The sequence below is a fragment of the Camelina sativa genome, chromosome 11, assembly GCF_030686135.1.
Source record: "Camelina sativa cultivar CO46 ecotype springtype chromosome 11, ASM3068613v1".
NCBI lineage: Eukaryota > Viridiplantae > Streptophyta > Magnoliopsida > Brassicales > Brassicaceae > Camelina > Camelina sativa.
In genome coordinates this window covers 22,854,066-22,880,397 of record NC_141890.1, presented here as the reverse complement: position 1 = coordinate 22,880,397, position 26,332 = coordinate 22,854,066, and positions in this window count along the sequence as shown.

The window sequence follows — 26,332 nt, the reverse complement described above, 5'->3', positions numbered from 1 at the left end:
GCCAAACTTCACACGGTTCGAGTTGTTCTCTCTCTTGCAACCAACCTTGACTGGGACTTATGGCAAATGGATGTTAAGAACGCCTTCTTACAAGGAGAGCTCGAGGATGAAGTTTATATGAGGCCACCTCCGGGTTTAGAAGACATCATTGGTCCCGGGAAAGTATTAAAACTGAACAAGGCGATTTATGGACTCAAACAGTCCCCTAGGGCTTGGTATCACAAGTTAAGCACCACACTCCTTGAGAAAGGCTTCCGCAAATCAGAGGCTGACCACACTCTATTCACCTTACCAAGTGAAAAAGGTATTATAGTCATTCTAGTTTATGTTGATGATATCATCATAACTGGAAGTGACAAGGTAGGCATTCAAGAGACTAAGGCTTACCTTAAGTCAGTTTTTGATATCAAAGACCTAGGAGAACTTAAATATTTTCTTGGTATAGAAGTATATAGGACTAATGAAGGATTGTTTTTATCACAAAGAAAATATGCTCTTGATTTATTGAGTGAAGCAGGGAAGCTAGGTTCAAAAGCTGTATCTACACCCCTTGATGAAAACTATAAGGCCGGAGGAAAGGGGGAGTGTGATGCAGCTCCATTTCAAGACGTCAAGCGATACCGGCGGCTAGTAGGTAAGCTTATATACCTTACTATCACTAGACCTGATATTTGCTTTGCTGTTAATCAGGTGAGCCAACACATGCAAAGTCCTACCGTGCATCATTGGGGTATGGTGAACCGCATCCTCAAATATCTCAAGGGCTCGCCGGGGCAAGGCATATGGATGGGTCGAAATGAAAGCACGGAGCTAGTAGGGTATTGTGATGCGGATTACGCCGGAGACCGTGGAGACCGTCGCTCCACTACAGGCTACTGCACGTTCCTAGGAGGCAACTTGATCACATGGAAGAGCAAGAAACAAAAGGTGGTATCCCTATCAAGTGCTGAATCGGAGTATAGAGCCATGAGAAAGTTAACAACCGAGTTGATGTGGCTCAAGGCACTCATCAAGGACCTTGGAATCGAGTCACCTAAGCCTATTACTATGCATTGCGACAATGAGGCAGCTATTCACATCGCAACAAACTCGGTGTTCCATGAGAGAACCAAGCACATTGAAGTCGACTGCCACAAAGTCCGAGAGCAAATTAAACTTGGAGTTGTTCTACCATGTCACACCGAGAGCTCTGAACAATTGGCTGACGTTTTCACCAAGGCGGCCAGTCCACAAGTGTGTGAGTACATTCACTCCAAACTTGGCCTCAAAGATCTTACTCGGCCATGATTGTCTTCACATGATGCCCACACTCTTTTTCCCTTAAGTATAGTTTTTTTTCCCAAGTGGTTTTCTATACTAAGGTTTTTAATGAGGTGGGTGTGCATGAGTCCAAGCTTGATCAATGCTCATGATCAAGCTTGAGGGGGAGTATGAAACCGCACACACACCTTGTCCGTACATCCGTCCGTACAACCATCACCATTGGGCCGTCCGTACAGCTAAAGGCCTACCAAGCTCAACCCATGAGGATCACGAGTCCATTCCATGTCCACCAGCCTCCAACGGTCACAAGAGCTTCTCGATCCTTCTCCTCATAGCCGTTAGTGTAGAGTGCGCAAGTGGGAAGGATCACATGTCTTCTTAAGGACATGTCGCTATCTTTATATGTAAATGTGCCTAGGATCATCTTAGTATATTCTTTTGTATATGTCTATAAGTAGATTGTAATTATGTTCTAAATGAGGCAAGAAGAGATAATATCTCTTTCTCCACAATACTCTCTCTATACTCTCTTACTATACTCTCAACGATTCTCACTCTCTTGTTATTCAAATCTTCTCACTAAACTCATAATCGATCCTATTAATTCTTACAAGAAAGAGTAAAGAAGCTTTTTACTGCTTCGAATAAATGATTTCTCTTGGTTTTAGCCTGTTTTCTCGGTTTAAGCTTGTTTTGGGATAAAACGGGTTTAAGTGTTGTCTAAACACTCCAAATTCATCCCAAACTCTTACAATTAGTCAAATACATTGGATTGTCACACATTCTGACCCTAGGAACAGTAAAAATGCTGTTTAGTACGTCGAGTCAATGTTTTCTCGGTTTTAGCCTCTTTCGGGACAAAATCGGTTTATTTGGTGTATAAACACTCCAAATTCATTCCGAACTCTTATAATAAGTCAAATACATTGGATTGTCACACATTTTGACCCAAGAAACACAAACAAAGCTGTTTACTGCTTCAAATTAATTTTTTCTCGGTTTTAACCTGTTTTCTCGTTTTAAGCCTATTTTGGGATAAAATGGGTATAAGTGTTGTCTAACCACTCCAAATTCAACCTGAACTCTTATAATTAGTCAAATGCATTAGATTGTTACATATTTTGACCCTAGAAAGAGTAACATAGCTTTTTACTGCTTTGAATCAATGTTTTCTCTTGGTTTTAGCCTGTTTTCTCGGTTTAAGCTTGTTTTGAAATCAAAGGGGTTTAAGTGTTGTCTAAACACTCCAAATTCATCCCAAACTCTTACAATTAGTCAAATACATTGGCTTGTGACACATTCTGACCCTAGGAACAGTAACAAAGCTGTTTAGTGCTTCGAATCAATGTTTTCTCGGTTTTAGCCTGTTTCGGGACAAAATCGGTATATGTGGTGTATAAACACTCCAAATTCATTCTGAACTCTTACAATAAGTCAAATACATTGGATTATCACACATTTTGACCTAAGAAACACAAACAAAGCTGTTTACTGCTTCAAATTAATGTTTTCTCGGTTTTAGCCTGTTTTCTCGTTTTAAGCCTGTTTTGGGACAAAATGGGTATAAGTGTTGTCTAACCACTCCAAATTCAACCTGAACTCTTATAATTAGTCAAATACGTTAGATTGTTACGTATTTTGACCCTAGAAAGAGTAAAGAAGCTTTTTACTGCTTCGAATAAATGATTTCTCTTGGTTTTAGCCTGTTTTCTCGGTTTAAGCTTGTTTTGGGATAAAACGGGTTTAAGTGTTGTCTAAACACTCCAAATTCATCCCAAACTCTTACAATTAGTCAAATACATTGGATTGTCACACATTCTGACCCTAGGAACAGTAAAAATGCTGTTTAGTACGTCGAGTCAATGTTTTCTCGGTTTTAGCCTCTTTCGGGACAAAATCGGTTTATTTGGTGTATAAACACTCCAAATTCATTCCGAACTCTTATAATAAGTCAAATACATTGGATTGTCACACATTTTGACCCAAGAAACACAAACAAAGCTGTTTACTGCTTCAAATTAAGGTTTTCTCAGTTTTAGTCTGTTTTCTCGTTTTAAGCCTCTTTTGGGACAAAATGGGTATAAGTGTTGTCTAACCACTCCAAATTCAACCTGAACTCTTATAATTAGTCAAATGCATTAGATTGTTACATATTTTGACCCTAGAAAGAGTAAAGAAGCTTTTTACTGCTTCGAATAAATGTTTTCTCTTGGTTTTAGCCTGTTTTCTCGGTTTAACCTTGTTTTGGGATAAAACGGGTTTAAGTGTTGTCTAAACACTCCAAATTCATCCTGAACTCTTACAATTAGTCAAATACATTGGATTGTCACACATTCTGACCCTAGATACAGTAACAAAGCTGTTTAGTGCTTCGAATCAATGTTTTCTCGGTTTTAGCCTGTTTCGGGACAAAATCGGTATATGTGGTGTAGAAACACTCCAAATTCATTCCGAACTCTTACAATCAGTCAAATACATTGGATTGTCACACATTTTAACCCAAGAAATACAAACAAAGCTGTTTACTGCTTCAAATTAATGTTTTCTCGGTTTTAGCCTGTTTTCTCGTTTTAAGCCTGTTTTGGGACAAAATGGGTATAAGTGTTGTCTAACCACTCCAAATTCAACCTGAACTCTTATAATTAGTCAAATGCGTTAGATTGTTACATATTTTGACCCTAGAAAGAGTAAAGAAGCTTTTTACTGCTTCGAATAAATGATTTCTCTTGGTTTTAGCCTGTTTTCTCGGTTTAAGCTTGTTTTGGGATAAAACGGGTTTAAGTGTTGTCTAAACACTCCAAATTCATCCCAAACTCTTACAATTAGTCAAATACATTGGATTGTCACACATTCTGACCCTAGGAACAATAAATATGCTGTTTAGTACTTCGATTCAATGTTTTCTCGGTTTTAGCCTCTTTCGGGACAAAATCGGTATATTTGGTGTATAAACACTCCAAATTCATTCCGAACTCTTATAATAAGTCAAATACATTGGATTGTCACACATTTTGACCCAAGAATCACAAACAAAGCTGTTTACTGCTTCAAATTAATTTTTTCTCGGTTTTAGCCTGTTTTCTCGTTTTAAGCCTATTTTGGGATAAAATGGGTATAAGTGTTGTCTAACCACTCCAAATTTAACCTGAACTCTTATAATTAGTCAAATGCATTAGATTGTTACATATTTTGACCCTAGAAAGAGTAACATAGCTTTTTACTGCTTTGAATCAATGTTTTCTCTTGGTTTTAGCCTGTTTTTTCGGTTTAAGCTTGTTTTGGGATAAAATGGGTTTAAGTGTTGTCTAAACACTCCAAATTCATCCTGAACTCTTACAATTAGTCAAATACATTGGATTGTCACACATTCTGACCCTAGGAACAGTAACAAAGCTGTTTATTGCTTCGAATCAATGTTTTCTCGGTTTTAGCCTGTTTCGGGACAAAATCGGTATATGTGGTATATAAACACTCCAAATTCATTCCGAACTCTTACAATAAGTCAAATACATTGGATTGTCACACATTTTGACCCAAGAAACACAAACAAAGCTGTTTACTGCTTCAAATTAATTTTTTCTCGGTTTTAGCCTGTTTTCTCGTTTTAAGCCTATTTTGGGACAAAATGGGTATAAGTGTTGTCTAACCACTCCAAATTCAACCTGAACTCTTATAATTAGTCAAATGCATTAGATTGTTACATATTTTGACCCTAGAAAGAGTAACATAGCTTTTTACTGCTTTGAATCAATGTTTTCTCTTGGTTTTAGCCTGTTTTCTCGGTTTAAGCTTGTTTTGAAATCAAAGGGGTTTAAGTGTTGTCTAAACATTCCAAATTCATCCCAAACTCTTACAGTTAGTCAAATACATTGGCTTGTCACACATTCTGACCCTAGGAACAGTAACAAAGCTGTTTAGTGCTTCGAATCAATGTTTTCTCGGTTTTAGCCTGTTTCGGGACAAAATCGGTATATGTGGTGTATAAACACTCCAAATTCATTCCGAACTCTTAAAATAAGTCAAATACATTGGATTGTCACACATTTTGACCTAAGAAACACAAACAAAGCTGTTTACTTCTTCAAATTAATTTTTTCTCGGTTTTAGCCTGGTTTCGCGTTTTAAGCTTGTTTTGGGACTAAATGGGTATAAGTGTTGTCTAACCACTCCAAATTCAATCCGAACTCTTATAATTATTCAAATGCATTAGATTGTTACATATTTTGACCCTAGAAAGAGTAACAAAGCTTTTTAATGCTTCGAATAAATGTTTTCTCTTGGTTTTAGCCTGTTTTCTCGGTTTAAGCTGTTTTTGGGATAAAACGGGTTTAAGTGTTGTCTAAACACTCCAAATTCATCCTGAACTCTTACAATTAGTCAAATACATTGGATTGTCACACATTCTGACCCTAGATACAGTAACAAAGCTATTTACTGCTTCGAATCAATGTTTTCTCGGTTTTAGCCTGTTTCGGGACAAAATTGGTATAAGTGGTGTCTAAACACTCCAAATTCATTCTGAACTCTTAAAATAAGTCAAATACATTGGATTGTCACACATTTTGACCCAAGAAACAAAAACAAAGCAGTTTACTGCTTCAAATTATTGTTTTCTCAGTTTTAGCCAGTTTTCTCGTTTTGAGCCTGTTTTGGAACAAAATGGGTATAAGTGTTGTCTAACCACTCCAAATTCATCCCGAACTCTTATAATTAGTCAAAATGCATTAGATTGTTACATATTTTGACCCTAGAAAGAGTAACAAAGCTTTTCACTGCTTCGAATAAATGATTTCTCTTGGTTTTAGCCTGTTTTCTCGGTTTAAGCTTGTTTTGGGATAAAACGGGTTTAAGTGTTGTCTAAACACTCCAAATTCATCCCAAACTCTTACAATTAGTCAAATACATTGGATTGTCACACATTCTGACCCTAGGAACAATAAATATGCTGTTTAGTACTTCGATTCAATGTTTTCTCGGTTTTAGCCTCTTTCGGGAAAATATCGGTATATTTGGTGTATAAACACTCCAAATTCATTCCGAACTCTTATAATAAGTCAAATACATTGGATTGTCACACATTTTGACCCAAGAATCACAAACAAAGCTGTTTACTGCTTCAAATTAATTTTTTCTCGGTTTTAGCCTGTTTTCTCGTTTTAAGCCTATTTTGGGATAAAATGGGTATAAGTGTTGTCTAACCACTCCAAATTCAACCTGAACTCTTATAATTAGTCAAATGCATTAGATTGTTACATATTTTGACCCTAGAAAGAGTAACATAGCTTTTTACTGCTTTGAATCAATGTTTTCTCTTGGTTTTAGCCTGTTTTTTCGGTTTAAGCTTGTTTTGGGATAAAATGGGTTTAAGTGTTGTCTAAACACTCCAAATTCATCCTGAACTCTTACAATTAGTCAAATACATTGGATTGTCACACATTCTGACCCTAGATACAGTAACAAAGCTGTTTAGTGCTTCGAATAATTATTTTCTCGGTTTTAGCCTGTTTCGGGACAAAATCGTTATATTTGGTGTATAAACACTCCAAATTCATTCCGAACTCTTACAATAAGTCAAATACATTGGATTGTCACACATTTTGACCCAAGAAACACAAACAAAGCTGTTTACTGCTTCAAATTAATGTTTTCTCGGTTTTAGCCTGTTTTCTCGTTTTGAGCCTGTTTTGGGACAAATGGGTATAAAAGTGTTGTCTAACCACTCCAAATTCAATCCGAACTCTTATAATTAGTCAAATGCATTAGATTGTTACATATTTTGACCCTAGAAAGAGTAAAGAAGCTTTTTACTGCTTCGAATAAATGATTTCTCTTGGTTTTAGCTTGTTTTTTCGGTTTAAGGTTGTTTTGGGATAAAACGGGTTTAAGTGTTGTCTAAACACTCTAAATTCATCCTGAACTCTTACAATTAGTCAAATACATTGGATTGTCACACATTCTGACCCTAGATACAGTAACAAAGCTGTTTAGTGCCTCGAATCAATGTTTACTCGGTTTTAGCCTGTTTCGGGACAAAATCGGTATATGTGGTGTAGAAACACTCCAAATTCATTCCAAACTCTTACAATAAGTCAAATACATTGGATTGTCACAAATTTTGACCCAAGAAACACAAACAAAGCTTTTTACTGCTTCAAATTAATGTTTTCTTTGTTTTAGCCTGTTTTCTCGTTTTAAGCCTGATTTGGGATAAAATGGGTATAAGTGTTGTCTAACCACTCCAAATTCAACCTGAACTCTTATAATTAGTCAAATGCATTAGATTGTTACATATTTTGACACTAGAAAGAGTAACAAAGCTTTTTAATGCTTCAAATAAATGTTTTCTCTTGGTTTTAGCCTGTTTTCTCGGTTTAAGCTGTTTTTGGGATAAAACGGGTTTAAGTGTTGTCTAAACACTCCAAATTCATCCTGAACTCTTACAATTAGTCAAATACATTGGATTGTCACACATTATGACCCTAGATACAGTAACAAAGCTATTTACTGCTTCGAATCAATGTTTTCTCGGTTTTAGCCTGTTTCGGGACAAAATGGGTATAAGTGGTGTCTAAACACTCCAAATTCATTCCGAACTCTTACAATTAGTCAAATACATTGGATTGTCACACATTTTGACCCAAGATACAGTAACAAAGCTGTTTAGTGCTTCAAATCAATGTTTTCTCGGTTTTAGCCTGTTTCGGGACAAAATCGGTATATGTGGTGTAGAAACACTCCAAATTCATTCCGAACTCTTACAATCAGTCAAATACATTGGATTGTCACACATTTTAACCCAAGAAATACAAACAAAGCTGTTTACTGCTTCAAATTAATGTTTTCTCGGTTTTAGCCTGTTTTCTCGTTTTAAGCCTGTTTTGGGACAAAATGGGTATAAGTGTTGTCTAACCACTCCAAATTCAACCTGAACTCTTATAATTAGTCAAATGCGTTAGATTGTTACATATTTTGACCCTAGAAGAGTAAAGAAGCTTTTTACTGCTTCGAATAAATGATTTCTCTTGGTTTTAGCCTGTTTTCTCGGTTTAAGCTTGTTTTGGGATAAAACGGGTTTAAGTGTTGTCTAAACACTCCAAATTCATCCCAAACTCTTACAATTAGTCAAATACATTGGATTGTCACACAGTCTGACCCTAGGAACAGTAAAAATGCTGTTTAGTACGTCGAGTCAATGTTTTCTCGGTTTTAGCCTCTTTCGGGACAAAATCGGTTTATTTGGTGTATAAACACTCCAAATTCATTCCGAACTCTTATAATAAGTCAAATACATTGGATTGTCACACATTTTGACCCAAGAAACACAAACAAAGCTGTTTACTGCTTCAAATTAATTTTTTCTCGGTTTTAGCCTGTTTTCTCGTTTTAAGCCTATTTTGGGATAAAATGGGTATAAGTGTTGTCTAACCACTCCAAATTCAACCTGAACTCTTATAATTAGTCAAATGCATTAGATTGTTACATATTTTGACCCTAGAAAGAGTAACATAGCTTTTTACTGCTTTGAATCAATGTTTTCTCTTGGTTTTAGCCTGTTTTCTCGGTTTAAGTTTGTTTTGAAATCAAAGGGGTTTAAGTGTTGTCTAAACACTCCAAATTCATCCCAAACTCTTACAATTAGTCAAATACATTGGATTGTCACACATTCTGACCCTAGGAACAGTAACAAAGCTGTTTATTGCTTCGAATCAATGTTTTCTCGGTTTTAGCCTGTTTCGGGACAAAATCGGTATATGTGGTGTATAAACACTCCAAATTCATTCCGAACTCTTAAAATAAGTCAAATACATTGGATTGTCACACATTTTGACCTAAGAAACACAAACAAAGCTGTTTACTTCTTCAAATTAATTTTTTCTCGGTTTTAGCCTGGTTTCGCGTTTTAAGCTTGTTTTGGGACTAAATGGGTATAAGTGTTGTCTAACCACTCCAAATTCAATCCGAACTCTTATAATTATTCAAATGCATTAGATTGTTACATATTTTGACCCTAGAAAGAGTAACAAAGCTTTTTACTGCTTCGAATAAATGATTTCTCTTGGTTTTAGCCTGTTTTCTCGGTTTAAGCTTGTTTTGGGATAAAACGGGTTTAAGTGTTGTCTAAACACTCCAAATTCATCCCAAACTCTTACAATTAGTCAAATACATTGGATTGTCACACATTCTGACCCTAGGAACAATAAATATGCTGTTTAGTACTTCGATTCAATGTTTTCTCGGTTTTAGCCTCTTTCGGGAAAATATCGGTATATTTGGTGTATAAACACTCCAAATTCATTCCGAACTCTTATAATAAGTCAAATACATTGGATTGTCACACATTTTGACCCAAGAATCACAAACAAAGCTGTTTACTGCTTCAAATTAATTTTTTCTCGGTTTTAGCCTGTTTTCTCGTTTTAAGCCTATTTTGGGATAAAATGGGTATAAGTGTTGTCTAACCACTCCAAATTCAACCTGAACTTTTATAATTAGTCAAATGCATTAGATTGTTACATATTTTGACCCTAGAAAGAGTAACATAGCTTTTTACTGCTTTGAATCAATGTTTTCTCTTGGTTTTAGCTTGTTTTCTCGGTTTAAGCTTGTTTTGGGATAAAACGGGTTTAAGTGTAGTCTAAACACTCCAAATTCATCCCAAACTCTTACAATTAGTCAAATACATTGGATTGTCACACATTCTGACCCTAGGAACAGTAACAAAGCTGTTTATTGCTTCGAATCAATGTTTTCTCGGTTTTAGCCTGTTTCGGGACAAAATCGGTATATGTGGTGTATAAACACTCCAAATTCATTCCGAACTCTTACAATAAGTCAAATACATTGGATTGTCACACATTTTGACCCAAGAAACACAAACAAAGCTGTTTACTGCTTCAAATTAATTTTTTCTCGGTTTTAGCCTGTTTTCTCGTTTTAAGCCTATTTTGGGACAAAATGGGTATAAGTATTGTCTAACCACTCCAAATTCAACCTGAACTCTTATAATTAGTCAAATGCATTAGATTGTTACATATTTTGACCCTAGAAAGAGTAACATAGCTTTTTACTGCTTTGAATCAATGTTTTCTCTTGGTTTTAGCCTGTTTTCTCGGTTTAAGCTTGTTTTGAAATCAAAGGGGTTTAAGTGTTGTCTAAACATTCCAAATTCATCCCAAACTCTTACAATTAGTCAAATACATTGGCTTGTCACACATTCTGACCCTAGGAACAGTAACAAAGCTGTTTAGTGCTTCGAATCAATGTTTTCTCGGTTTTAGCCTGTTTCGGGACAAAATCGGTATATGTGGTGTATAAACACTCCAAATTCATTCCGAACTCTTAAAATAAGTCAAATACATTGGATTGTCACACATTTTGACCTAAGAAACACAAACAAAGCTGTTTACTTCTTCAAATTAATTTTTTCTCGGTTTTAGCCTGGTTTCGCGTTTTAAGCTTGTTTTGGGACTAAATGGGTATAAGTGTTGTCTAACCACTCCAAATTCAATCCGAACTCTTATAATTATTCAAATGCATTAGATTGTTACATATTTTGACCCTAGAAAGAGTAACAAAGCTTTTTAATGCTTCGAATAAATGTTTTCTCTTGGTTTTAGCCTGTTTTCTCGGTTTAAGCTGTTTTTGGGATAAAACGGGTTTAAGTGTTGTCTAAACACTCCAAATTCATCCTGAACTCTTACAATTAGTCAAATACATTGGATTGTCACACATTCTGACCCTAGATACAGTAACAAAGCTATTTACTGCTTCGAATCAATGTTTTCTCGGTTTTAGCCTGTTTCGGGACAAAATCGTTATATTTGGTGTATAAACACTCCAAATTCATTCCGAACTCTTACAATAAGTCAAATACATTGGATTGTCACACATTTTAACCCAAGAAACACAAACAAAGCTGTTTACTGCTTCAAATTAATGTTTTCTCGGTTTTAGCCTGTTTTCTCGTTTTGAGCCTGTTTTGGGACAAATGGGTATAAAAGTGTTGTCTAACCACTCCAAATTCAATCCGAACTCTTATAATTAGTCAAATGCATTAGATTGTTACATATTTTGACCCTAGAAAGAGTAAAGAAGCTTTTTACTGCTTCGAATAAATGATTTCTCTTGGTTTTAGCTTGTTTTTTCGGTTTAAGGTTGTTTTGGGATAAAACGGGTTTAAGTGTTGTCTAAACACTCTAAATTCATCCTGAACTCTTACAATTAGTCAAATACATTGGATTGTCACACATTCTGACCCTAGATACAGTAACAAAGCTGTTTAGTGCTTCGAATCAATGTTTACTCGGTTTTAGCCTGTTTCGGGACAAAATCGGTATATGTGGTGTAGAAACACTCCAAATTCATTCCAAACTCTTACAATAAGTCAAATACATTGGATTGTCACAAATTTTGACCCAAGAAACACAAACAAAGCTTTTTACTGCTTCAAATTAATGTTTCCTTGGTTTTAGCCTGTTTTCTCGTTTTAAGCCTGATTTGGGATAAAATGGGTATAAGTGTTGTCTAACCACTCCAAATTCAACCTGAACTCTTATAATTAGTCAAATGCATTAGATTGTTACATATTTTGACACTAGAAAGAGTAACAAAGCTTTTTAATGCTTCAAATAAATGTTTTCTCTTGGTTTTAGCCTGTTTTCTCGGTTTAAGCTGTTTTTGGGATAAAACGGGTTTAAGTGTTGTCTAAACACTCCAAATTCATCCTGAACTCTTACAATTAGTCAAATACATTGGATTGTCACACATTATGACCCTAGATACAGTAACAAAGCTATTTACTGCTTCGAATCAATGTTTTCTCGGTTTTAGCCTGTTTCGGGACAAAATGGGTATAAGTGGTGTCTAAGCACTCCAAATTCATTCCGAACTCTTACAATTAGTCAAATACATTGGATTGTCACACATTTTGACCCAAGATACAGTAACAAAGCTGTTTAGTGCTTCAAATCAATGTTTTCTCGGTTTTAGCCTGTTTCGGGACAAAATCGGTATATGTGGTGTAGAAACACTCCAAATTCATTCCGAACTCTTACAATCAGTCAAATACATTGGATTGTCACACATTTTAACCCAAGAAATACAAACAAAGCTGTTTACTGCTTCAAATTAATGTTTTCTCGGTTTTAGCCTGTTTTCTCGTTTTAAGCCTGTTTTGGGACAAAATGGGTATAAGTGTTGTCTAACCACTCCAAATTCAACCTGAACTCTTATAATTAGTCAAATGCGTTAGATTGTTACATATTTTGACCCTAGAAGAGTAAAGAAGCTTTTTACTGCTTCGAATAAATGATTTCTCTTGGTTTTAGCCTGTTTTCTCGGTTTAAGCTTGTTTTGGGATAAAACGGGTTTAAGTGTTGTCTAAACACTCCAAATTCATCCCAAACTCTTACAATTAGTCAAATACATTGGATTGTCACACAGTCTGACCCTAGGAACAGTAAAAATGCTGTTTAGTACGTCGAGTCAATGTTTTCTCGGTTTTAGCCTCTTTCGGGACAAAATCGGTTTATTTGGTGTATAAACACTCCAAATTCATTCCGAACTCTTATAATAAGTCAAATACATTGGATTGTCACACATTTTGACCCAAGAAACACAAACAAAGCTGTTTACTGCTTCAAATTAATTTTTTCTCGGGTTTAGCCTGTTTTCTCGTTTTAAGCCTATTTTGGGATAAAATGGGTATAAGTGTTGTCTAACCACTCCAAATTCAACCTGAACTCTTATAATTAGTCAAATGCATTAGATTGTTACATATTTTGACCCTAGAAAGAGTAACATAGCTTTTTACTGCTTTGAATCAATGTTTTCTCTTGGTTTTAGCCTGTTTTCTCGGTTTAAGCTTGTTTTGAAATCAAAGGGGTTTAAGTGTTGTCTAAACACTCCAAATTCATCCCAAACTCTTACAATTAGTCAAATACATTGGATTGTCACACATTCTGACCCTAGGAACACTAACAAAGCTGTTTATTGCTTCGAATCAATGTTTTCTCGGTTTTAGCCTGTTTCGGGACAAAATCGGTATATGTGGTGTATAAACACTCCAAATTCATTCCGAACTCTTAAAATAAGTCAAATACATTGGATTGTCACACATTTTGACCTAAGAAACACAAACAAAGCTGTTTACTTCTTCAAATTAATTTTTTCTCGGTTTTAGCCTGGTTTCGCGTTTTAAGCTTGTTTTGGGACTAAATGGGTATAAGTGTTGTCTAACCACTCCAAATTCAATCCGAACTCTTATAATTATTCAAATGCATTAGATTGTTACATATTTTGACCCTAGAAAGAGTAACAAAGCTTTTTACTGCTTCGAATAAATGATTTCTCTTGGTTTTAGCCTGTTTTCTCGGTTTAAGCTTGTTTTGGGATAAAACGGGTTTAAGTGTTGTCTAAACACTCCAAATTCATCCCAAACTCTTACAATTAGTCAAATACATTGGATTGTCACACATTCTGACCCTAGGAACAATAAATATGCTGTTTAGTACTTCGATTCAATGTTTTCTCGGTTTTAGCCTCTTTCGGGAAAATATCGGTATATTTGGTGTATAAACACTCCAAATTCATTCCGAACTCTTATAATAAGTCAAATACATTGGATTGTCACACATTTTGACCCAAGAATCACAAACAAAGCTGTTTACTGCTTCAAATTAATTTTTTCTCGGTTTTAGCCTGTTTTCTCGTTTTAAGCCTATTTTGGGATAAAATGGGTATAAGTGTTGTCTAACCACTCCAAATTCAACCTGAACTCTTATAATTAGTCAAATGCATTAGATTGTTACATATTTTGACCCCAGAAAGAGTAACATAGCTTTTTACTGCTTTGAATCAATGTTTTCTCTTGGTTTTAGCTTGTTTTCTCGGTTTAAGGTTGTTTTGGGATAAAACGGGTTTAAGTGTAGTCTAAACACTCCAAATTCATCCCAAACTCTTACAATTAGTCAAATACATTGGATTGTCACACATTCTGACCCTAGGAACAGTAACAAAGCTGTTTATTGCTTCGAATCAATGTTTTCTCGGTTTTAGCCTGTTTCGGGACAAAATCGGTATATGTGGTGTATAAACACTCCAAATTCATTCCGAACTCTTACAATAAGTCAAATACATTGGATTGTCACACATTTTGACCCAAGAAACACAAACAAAGCTGTTTACTGCTTCAAATTAATTTTTTCTCGGTTTTAGCCTGTTTTCTCGTTTTAAGCCTATTTTGGGACAAAATGGGTATAAGTGTTGTCTAACCACTCCAAATTCAACCTGAACTCTTATAATTAGTCAAATGCATTAGATTGTTACATATTTTGACCCTAGAAAGAGTAACATAGCTTTTTACTGCTTTGAATCAATGTTTTCTCTTGGTTTTAGCCTGTTTTCTCGGTTTAAGCTTGTTTTGAAATCAAAGGGGTTTAAGTGTTGTCTAAACATTCCAAATTCATCCCAAACTCTTACAATTAGTCAAATACATTGGCTTGTCACACATTCTGACCCTAGGAACAGTAACAAAGCTGTTTAGTGCTTCGAATCAATGTTTTCTCGGTTTTAGCCTGTTTCGGGACAAAATCGGTATATGTGGTGTATAAACACTCCAAATTCATTCCGAACTCTTAAAATAAGTCAAATACATTGGATTGTCACACATTTTGACCTAAGAAACACAAACAAAGCTGTTTACTTCTTCAAATTAATTTTTTCTCGGTTTTAGCCTGGTTTCGCGTTTTAAGCTTGTTTTGGGACTAAATGGGTATAAGTGTTGTCTAACCACTCCAAATTCAATCCGAACTCTTATAATTATTCAAATGCATTAGATTGTTACATATTTTGACCCTAGAAAGAGTAACAAAGCTTTTTAATGCTTCGAATAAATGTTTTCTCTTGGTTTTAGCCTGTTTTCTCGGTTTAAGCTGTTTTTGGGATAAAACGGGTTTAAGTGTTGTCTAAACACTCCAAATTCATCCTGAACTCTTACAATTAGTCAAATACATTGGATTGTCACACATTCTGACCCTAGATACAGTAACAAAGTTATTTACTGCTTCGAATCAATGTTTTCTCGGTTTTAGCCTGTTTCGGGACAAAATTGGTATAAGTGGTGTCTAAACACTCCAAATTCATTCTGAACTCTTAAAATAAGTCAAATACATTGGATTGTCACACATTTTGACCCAAGAAACAAAAACAAAGCAGTTTACTGCTTCAAATTATTGTTTTCTCAGTTTTAGCCAGTTTTCTCGTTTTGAGCCTGTTTTGGAACAAAATGGGTATAAGTGTTGTCTAACCACTCCAAATTCATCCCGAACTCTTATAATTAGTCAAAATGCATTAGATTGTTACATATTTTGACCCTAGAAAGAGTAACAAAGCTTTTTACTTCTTTGAATAAATGTTTTCTCTTGGTTTTAGCCTGTTTTCTCGGTTTAAGCTTGTTTGGGATAAAACGGGTTTAAGTGTTGTCTGTACACTCCAAATTCATCCCAAACTCTTACTATTAGTCAAATACATTGGATTGTCACACATTCTGACCCTAGGAACAGTAACAAAGCTGTTTAGTGCTTCGAATCAATGTTTTCTCGGTTTTAGCCTGTTTCGGGACAAAATCGGTATATGTGGTGTATAAACACTCCAAATTCATTACGAACTCTTACAATAAGTCAAATACATTGGATTGTCACACATTTTGACCCAAGAAACACAAACAAAGCTGTTTACTGCTTCAAATTAATGTTTTCTTGGTTTTAGCCTGTTTTCTCGTTTTAAGCCTATTTTGGGACAAAATGGGTATAAGTGTTGTCTAACCACTCCAAATTCAACCTGAACTCTTATAATTAGTCAAATGCGTTAGATTGTTACATATTTTGACCCTAGAAAGAGTAAAGAAGCTTTTTACTGCTTTGAATAAATGTTTTCTCTTGGTTTTAGCCTGTTTTCTCGGTTTAAGCTTGTTTTGGGATAAAACGGGTTTAAGTGTTCTCTAAACACTCCAAATTCATCCTGAACTCTTACAATTAGTCAAATACATTGGATTGTCACACATTCTGACCCTAGATACAGTAACAAAGCTGTTTAGTGCTTCGAATAATTATTTTCTCGGTTTTAGCCTGTTTCGGGACAAAATCGTTATATTTGGTGTATAAACACTCCAAATTCATTCCGAACTCTTACAATAAGTCAAATACATTGGATTGTCACACATTTTGACCCAAGAAACACAAACAAAGCTGTTCACTGCTTCAAATTAATGTTTTCTCGGTTTTAGCCTGTTTTCTCGTTTTAAGCCTGTTTTGGGACAAAATGGGTATAAATGTTGTCTAACCACTCCAAATTCAATCCGAACTCTTATAATTAGTCAAATGCATTAGATTGTTACATATTTTGACCCTAGAAAGAGTAAAGAAGCTTTTTACTGCTTCGAATAAATGATTTCTCTTGGTTTTAGCCTGTTTTTTCGGTTTAAGGTTGTTTTGGGATAAAACGGGTTTAAGTGTTGTCTAAACACTCTAAATTCATCCTGAACTCTTACAATTAGTCAAATACATTGGATTGTCACACATTCTGACCCTAGATACAGTAACAAAGCTGTTTAGTGCTTCGAATCAATGTTTACTCGGTTTTAGCCTGTTTCGGGACAAAATCGGTATATGTGGTGTAGAAACACTCCAAATTCATTCCAAACTCTTACAATAAGTCAAATACATTGGATTGTCACAAATTTTGACCCAAGAAACACAAACAAAGCTTTTTACTGCTTCAAATTAATGTTTTCTTGGTTTTAGCCTGTTTTCTCGTTTTAAGCCTGATTTGGGATAAAATGGGTATAAGTGTTGTCTAACCACTCCAAATTCAACCTGAACTCTTATAATTAGTCAAATGCATTAGATTGTTACATATTTTGACACTAGAAAGAGTAACAAATCTTTTTAATGCTTCAAATAAATGTTTTCTCTTGGTTTTAGCCTGTTTTCTCGGTTTAAGCTGTTTTTGGGATAAAACGGGTTTAAGTGTTGTCTAAACACTCCAAATTCATCCTGAACTCTTACAATTAGTCAAATACATTGGATTGTCACACATTATGACCCTAGATACAGTAACAAAGCTATTTACTGCTTCGAATCAATGTTTTCTCGGTTTTAGCCTGTTTCGGGACAAAATGGGTATAAGTGGTGTCTAAACACTCCAAATTCATTCCGAACTCTTACAATTAGTCAAATACATTGGATTGTCACACATTTTGACCCAAGATACAGTAACAAAGCTGTTTAGTGCTTCAAATCAATGTTTTCTCGGTTTTAGCCTGTTTCGGGACAAAATCGGTATATGTGGTGTAGAAACACTCCAAATTCATTCCGAACTCTTACAATCAGTCAAATACATTGGATTGTCACACATTTTAACCCAAGAAATACAAACAAAGCTGTTTACTGCTTCAAATAAATGTTTTCTCGGTTTTAGCCTGTTTTCTCGTTTTAAGCCTGTTTTGGGACAAAATGGGTATAAGTGTTGTCTAACCACTCCAAATTCAATCTGAACTCTTATAATTAGTCAAATGCGTTAGATTGTTACATATTTTGACCCTAGAAGAGTAAAGAAGCTTTTTACTGCTTCGAATAAATGATTTCTCTTGGTTTTAGCCTGTTTTCTCGGTTTAAGCTTGTTTTGGGATAAAACGGGTTTAAGTGTTGTCTAAACACTCCAAATTCATCCCAAACTCTTACAATTAGTCAAATACATTGGATTGTCACACAGTCTGACCCTAGGAACAGTAAAAATGCTGTTTAGTACGTCGAGTCAATGTATTCTCGGTTTTAGCCTCTTTCGGGACAAAATCGGTTTATTTGGTGTATAAACACTCCAAATTCATTCCGAACTCTTATAATAAGTCAAATACATTGGATTGTCACACATTTTGACCCAAGAAACACAAACAAAGCTGTTTACTGCTTCAAATTAATTTTTTCTCGGTTTTAGCCTGTTTTCTCGTTTTAAGCCTATTTTGGGATAAAATGGGTATAAGTGTTGTCTAACCACTCCAAATTCAACCTGAACGCTTATAATTAGTCAAATGCATTAGATTGTTACATATTTTGACCCTAGAAAGAGTAACATAGCTTTTTACTGCTTTGAATCAATGTTTTCTCTTGGTTTTAGCCTGTTTCGGGACAAAATGGGTATAAGTGGTGTCTAAACACTCCAAATTCATTCCGAACTCTTACAATTAGTCAAATACATTGGATTGTCACACATTTTGACCCAAGATACAGTAACAAAGCTGTTTAGTGCTTCAAATCAATGTTTTCTCGGTTTTAGCCTGTTTCGGGACAAAATCGGTATATGTGGTGTAGAAACACTCCAAATTCATTCCGAACTCTTACAATCAGTCTAATACATTGGATTGTCACACATTTTAACCCAAGAAATACAAACAAAGCTGTTTACTGCTTCAAATTAATGTTTTCTCGGTTTTAGCCTGTTTTCTCGTTTTAAGCCTGTTTTGGGACAAAATGGGTATAAGTGTTGTCTATGTAAGACTTTGTAGAATAAAGAAGAGAATCAAGAGAATGGATATAGGTTTCGGTAGACAAAGAGAATGAGGAAGGAGAAAAGATTAGGTTTTCTTATTCCATGAGAAGCAATAATACAAGGTGGCTATGAGCCTATTTAAGGAAACACAAACTAGGGCTACACCCTTGACCGAGACACACAAGTGGGATAGGGACATTAGGAGAGAGACACACTACATCCCAAGGTGAAAGCGACAGCCCATCCTTACCAAACATGTGACTATTTCCTTCCCTTCTCTCTAACGGTTATAATGTGCTTCTCGATCCTTCTAGTGGGCTTCAGGCCTCCTCTCCATTCCTTATCACTAGAAGATTCGGCCATTTCACCACACTTGTACGGACAGCCCATATTCAACACTCGTACGGACGGCCATGGCTGCCTTAGGCTTATTCTTTTGATCAATACTCCCCCTCAAGCTTAGCCTAATGAAATGGCTAAGCTTGGAACCCGTGAAGCAGCACCTCATTAAAAACCTTGACTTAGAAAACCTCATGGGACAAAACCAAGTCAAGGGAAAAAGAGTGTGCTGTCCACGGATTAGAGAAGCTTGATCATGGCCGCGTAATGTCTACAAGTCCAAGTTTGCTATAGATGTGATCACAAACCTTGGAGCTTGCAGACTTGGTGAAGATGTCAGCTAGCTGATCTTGACTCCTTGTGTGGCATGGTAACACCACTCCTTCTTCAATCTTCTCTCTCACCTTGTGGCAATCGCTTTCTATGTGCTTGGTCCTCTCATGAAAGACCGAGTTTGTGGCAATGTGGATGGCCGCTTCATTGTCGCAATGCATGGTCATGGGCTGCTTTGTTTCGATGCCTAAGTCCTTGAGTAGACCCTTCAGCCATGTCATCTCGTTAGTGAGCTTCCTCATAGCTCTATACTCGGCCTCGGCGCTAGAGCATGAAACCACCTTTTGTTTCTTAGACCTCCATGTAACCATGTTGCCTCCAACGAACGTGCAGTACCCAGTAGTGGATCTTCTATCCAGCGTGTCGCCATTGTAATCCGCATCACAGTAGCCAACAATCTCGGTGTTGTCATTCTTGCCCATCCAAATACCTTGACCCGGACTGCCCTTGAGATAGCTTAGGATCCTCTCGACTTGACTCCATTGGTACTTGCTTGGTGCCTTCATATGTTGGCTAACCTGATTCACAGCATAACATATGTCAGGTCGTGTGATAGTAAGGTATATTAGCTTACCTACAAGCCGGCGGTAGCGTGTGACGTCTAAGAATGGCTCGTCCATTGGTTCCTTAGGTCGGCCTTCTTTTTCCCGTAAGCTCTCCCCCTTTCGCTTGAGCTGGTAGTCGTCATCAAGTGGCGTAGCGACCGGAGACACACCAAGCTTGCCAGTCTCCTCTAACAAGTCAAGAGTGTACTTGCGTTGTGAGAGGAAGAGTCCTTCCGGTGAGCGACAAATTTCAATACCAAGAAAGTATTTGAGTTCCCCAAGGTCCTTGATGTCAAATGCCGACTTGAGGGAGTCCTTGGTGTCCTGAATGGCCGCCTTATCATCACCAGTCACGATGATGTCGTCGACGTATATGAGCACCACCACCCAACCAATAGAGGTGCGACGTGTGAAGAGAGTATGATCAGCCTCCGATCGCTTAAAACCATAAGTCTTGAGAGTAGAGCTTAGTTTGTGGTACCAAGCTCGTGGGGACTGCTTAAGGCCATAGATGGCCTTACGTAGCCTCAAGACTTTTCCGGGTGTAACCATGTCTTCAAGGCCGGGAGGAGGCGTCATGTACACTTCTTCATCAAGTTCACCTTGAAGAAAGGCGTTCTTCACATCCATCTGCCATAAGTCCCATGATAGGTTGACAGCAAGAGACAGCACAACCCGAACCGTATGGAGCTTGGCCACGGGTGCAAAGGTGTCCGTGTAGTCCGCACCATAGGTTTGGGTGAAGCCACGGGCCACTAACCGGGCTTTATGCCGTTCAATGTCACCATTGCTCAAATACTTTATGGTGAACACCCATTTGGAGCTAACTGCCCGCTTGCCTTGAGGAAGATCCGATTCGTCCCACGTATGATTCCGGATCATGGCGCCGGTTTCATCCTTGACCGCATCTAACCAAACCTGATGCTCCTTGGCTTCATCATATGTCTGCGGGATCCAATTGGCGTCAACTTGGCCAAAGAAAGCTTGGTGATCAGCAGGTAACAGCTCAAGGGAACAAACGGACTGGATGGGATGAGCGACGGCTTGACTGTTGTAATATACACGCTTGTTCTTCCAAGTGGAGGGGTCAGATCGAGGTCTGGTGCTCCGACGCAGGACTGGTGCAGGAGGTGGATCCGTCCTAGGCAACTCCGTTGACGTACCGTCCGTAAGAACCGTCTCCGTGTTTTCCTCGGTAGGAGCCGCTGCCGGAGCATGTGTGTCCGGTGTAGGGCCAGGAACAGGAACACCGGCTATGGGTAGGCCAGACTCAAGGGACACACTATCTTGGGCTGAAACATTGTTATTCGTATCTCCTTGGTCAGACCCACCGTCGGTAGGAGTTTGGCGTAGCATAGGCTGCACGACACCCGTTGGTGGAGACGGGTTGCCAAGGTGATCAAGAAGGAACCTTAGACTTGAAGCTCGGTCATTAGGTGAGTGAGAGAGGTCTTTAAGGTTGTTCCAGTCCTTCTTGTCATAGTAGCCCACATTCTCTAGGAACCGGACATCTCGGGAGACATATAGACGACTTGTGGCCGGATCATAACATTTGTACCCCTTTTGTGTGGTAGAGTAGCCAATGAACATGCACTTTGTACTCTTGGCATCCAGCTTACTCCTTTGTTCTCCTGGTACTAACACAAAACAAACACAACCAAAAACGCGTAAGTGATCAAGGGATGGTTTAAATTTGTTTAGTACTTCAAATGGAGATAAGTCATGAAGAACTCGGGTTGGTGTCCGGTTGATGAGATAGCATGCAGTCATCACAGCATCACCCCAATATCGTTTGGGAACACTAGAGTGGAACATGATTGCCCGCGCCACTTCCATGAGATGCCGGTTCTTTCTCTCGGCCACACCATTTTGTTGTGGCGTGTAGGGACAACTAGTTTGATGGAGAATGCCATGCTTGGAGAGATGTTCTTTGAACTTGCAACTTGTGTATTCTCCACCATTATCAGACCTAAGTACCTTAAGTTTTGCATTAAAATGATTAGTCACATAGTTTTGAAAGTTGACAAAGGCATCAAACACTCTATCTTTAGAAGGCAATAAGGTAATCCAAGTATATTTTGATTTTTCATCAATAAAAGTCACAAAATACTTGTTATTATCTCTAGATAGGCATGGTGAAGTCCAAACATCTGAGTGAACTAAATCAAAACAATTTTCATAAATAGTAGTTGACTTAGGAAAGATAGACTTGCAATGTTTTCCAAGAATACAAGGTTCACAAGTAGAATTATCAAAAGAAATATTAGGAAACATTAGTCCTAAAGCACGCGAATGAGGGTGGCCTAGCCTAGCATGCCACACCATATTCGAATCAACAACAAAACAAGACTTAATAGAAGATAAATTTGGATCGGTTTTCTCTAGGACATAGAGATCTCCACTCCCTTGCCCTTCTCCAAGAACCTTTCCAGTCTCAATATCCTGAAAATGAACACTGTTAGGACCAAAAATTGCATAACAATTCAAATCATTTGTGGCCCTCTTAACCGATAGAAGATTGGAGGTAAATGTAGGCATAAAGAAAGCTTTTGAGGTTTTATCAAAAAGTTTCAAGTCCCCTATCCCTTTTACTGGTATTTGATCTCCATTAGCAATAACAACATTCCCTAAAGCCGGTTTTATGTTGTCAATTAACCTAGGGTTGCTAATCATATGATGTGAAGCCCCCGAGTCAATAACAAGCGATTTACTAGGCTTAGAGGTAAAGAAAGAGATACCAGACTCCTTGAGTGAGGCAATGGAGCGGATGAGAGCCTCAAGGTCTGACTTCCTCACCACATCTCCATAGGCTGCGGTCATGGCCACCTCATCTCCCTGCTTTGATGATCCGGCTCCCTTGTCGCTAACCGCTTCCTTTGAGAAGTTGGCTTTGAACTTGGCCGGCTTGAGATGAGGATGGAGAACCCAGCATTTGTCTTTCAGGTGGCCCCGCTTCTTGCAGTGGTCGCATACCCACACCTTCCTCTCCTCTTGCTTGTACACTCCTTTGTTGGCCGTAGCAAGCTCCCCCTTACCGCTAAACAAATCAAGAGATCCTTGTTCTTTCTGAATTTGGGAGCAAATATCTTCAAAGGAGGGAAGCTTCTCTGCCCTTAGGATGTGCTTCAAGAGGTCATTGAAGGATGGGTTCAAGGTAAGGAGGAGTCCAAAGATCTTGTCTTGCTCCTTCCTTTCGTTTAGCACACTCGCCTCAAGTGTACTTGGCCGCAACATGTCAAGCTCGGACCATAGTGCACGGAACTTACCAAGATGCTTAGTGAACTCCACATCATCTTGGTTAAGGTCGTTTATGGCCTTCTTGACCTCAAAGACTCTAGTCATGTTAGAGACATTACCATACACGCCTTTAAGTGTTTCCCACAGTTCCTTGGCCGTCTCGCAGTATGAGTAGGCCTCAAGGATAGGCGTGTCCAGAGAGTTTTGGAGAACAGATAGGACAACTTGGTCTTCTTGGAACCATTTGGCCTTCCTCTCGCTCTCTTCCTCCGCTTCCGCCTCGGAAGCATCTTCTTCTTTGGGGTTTTGCTTTGGGACATAGTCGGACTCGACATGACTCCAAAGGCCACGACCTCCAAGGGCGGTTCTTGTGGTTCTTGTCCACAGCAAGTAGTTTGTCCCCTTTAGGACAATCGGTGAAACGATGGGCTTGGCGTTTTCCATGGTCGGATTTCTATGGACCGATGGATAAAGCTTTTACCCGGAGAATAAACAAAAGAATGCGAGTGAGAAGAAAAGAAGGAAAGGAGACTAGAGAATAGAAACAAGTAGAAGAATGAGATTAGACTGTAGAGAATCGAACAACTTGCTCTGATACCATGTAAGACTTTGTAGAATAAAGAAGAGAATCAAGAGAATGGATATAGGTTTCGGTAGACAAAGAGAATGAGGAAGGAGAAAAGATTAGGTTTTCTTATTCCATGAGAAGCAATAATACAAGGTGGCTATGAGCCTATTTAAGGAAACACAAACTAGGGCTACACCCTTGACCGAGACACACAAGTGGGATAGGGACATTAGGAGAGAGACACACTACATCCCAAGGTGAAAGCGACAGCCCATCCTTACCAAACATGTGACTATTTCCTTCCCTTCTCTCTAACGGTTATAATGTGCTTCTCGATCCTTCTAGTGGGCTTCAGGCCTCCTCTCCATTCCTTATCACTAGAAGATTCGGCCATTTCACCACACTTGTACGGACAGCCCATATTCAACACTCGTACGGACGGCCATGGCTGCCTTAGGCTTATTCTTTTGATCAATAGTCTAACCACTCCAAATTCAATCTGAACTCTTATAATTAGTCAAATGCGTTAGATTGTTACATATTTTGACCCTAGAAGAGTAAAGAAGCTTTTTACTGCTTCGAATAAATGATTTCTCTTGGTTTTAGCCTGTTTTCTCGGTTTAAGCTTGTTTTGGGATAAAACGGGTTTAAGTGTTGTCTAAACACTCCAAATTCATCCCAAACTCTTACAATTAGTCAAATACATTGGATTGTCACACAGTCTGACCCTAGGAACAGTAAAAATGCTGTTTAGTACGTCGAGTCAATGTATTCTCGGTTTTAGCCTCTTTCGGGACAAAATCGGTTTATTTGGTGTATAAACACTCCAAATTCATTCCGAACTCTTATAATAAGTCAAATACATTGGATTGTCACACATTTTGACCCAAGAAACACAAACAAAGCTGTTTACTGCTTCAAATTAATTTTTTCTCGGTTTTAGCCTGTTTTCTCGTTTTAAGCCTATTTTGGGATAAAATGGGTATAAGTGTTGTCTAACCACTCCAAATTCAACCTGAACGCTTATAATTAGTCAAATGCATTAGATTGTTACATATTTTGACCCTAGAAAGAGTAACATAGCTTTTTACTGCTTTGAATCAATGTTTTCTCTTGGTTTTAGCCTGTTTTCTCGGTTTAAGCTTGTTTTGAAATCAAAGGGGTTTAAGTGTTGTCTAAACACTCCAAATTCATCCCAAACTCTTACAATTAGTCAAATACATTGGCTTGTCACACATTCTGACCCTAGGAACAGTAACAAAGCTGTTTAGTGCTTCAAATCAATGTTTTCTCGGTTTTAGCCTGTTTCGGGACAAAATCGGTATATGTGGTGTAGAAACACTCCAAATTCATTCCGAACTCTTACAATCAGTCTAATACATTGGATTGTCACACATTTTAACCCAAGAAATACAAACAAAGCTGTTTACTGCTTCAAATTAATGTTTTCTCGGTTTTAACCTGTTTTCTCGTTTTAATCCTGTTTTGGGACAAAATGGGTATAAGTGTTGTCTAACCACTCCAAATTCAACCTGAACTCTTATAATTAGTCAAATGCGTTAGATTACTACATATTTTGACCCTAGAAAGAGTAAAGAAGCTTTTTACTGCTTCGAATAAATGATTTCTCTTGGTTTTAGCCTGTTTTCTCGGTTTAAGCTTGTTTTGGGATAAAACGGGTTTAAGTGTTGTCTAAACACTCCAAATTCATCCCAAACTCTTACAATTAGTCAAATACATTGGATTGTCACACAGTCTGACCCTAGGAACAGTAAAAATGCTGTTTAGTACGTCGAGTCAATGTTTTCTCGGTTTTAGCCTCTTTCGGGACAAAATCGGTTTATTTGGTGTATAAACACTCCAAATTCATTCCGAACTCTTATAATAAGTCAAATACATTGGATTGTCACACATTTTGACCCAAGAAACACAAACAAAGCTGTTTACTGCTTCAAATTAATTTTTTCTCGGTTTTAGCCTGTTTTCTCGTTTTAAGCCTATTTTGGGATAAAATGGGTATAAGTGTTGTCTAACCACTCCAAATTCAACCTGAACTCTTATAATTAGTCAAATGCATTAGATTGTTACATATTTTGACCCTAGAAAGAGTAACATAGCTTTTTACTGCTTTGAATCAATGTTTTCTCTTGGTTTTAGCCTGTTTTCTCGGTTTAAGCTTGTTTTGAAATCAAAGGGGTTTAAGTGTTGTCTAAACACTCCAAATTCATCCCAAACTCTTACAATTAGTCAAATACATTGGCTTGTCACACATTCTGACCCTAGGAACAGTAACAAAGCTGTTTAGTGCTTCAAATCAATGTTTTCTCGGTTTTAGCCTGTTTCGGGACAAAATCGGTATATGTGGTGTAGAAACACTCCAAATTCATTCCGAACTCTTACAATCAGTCTAATACATTGGATTGTCACACATTTTAACCCAAGAAATACAAACAAAGCTGTTTACTGCTTCAAATTAATGTTTTCTCGGTTTTAACCTGTTTTC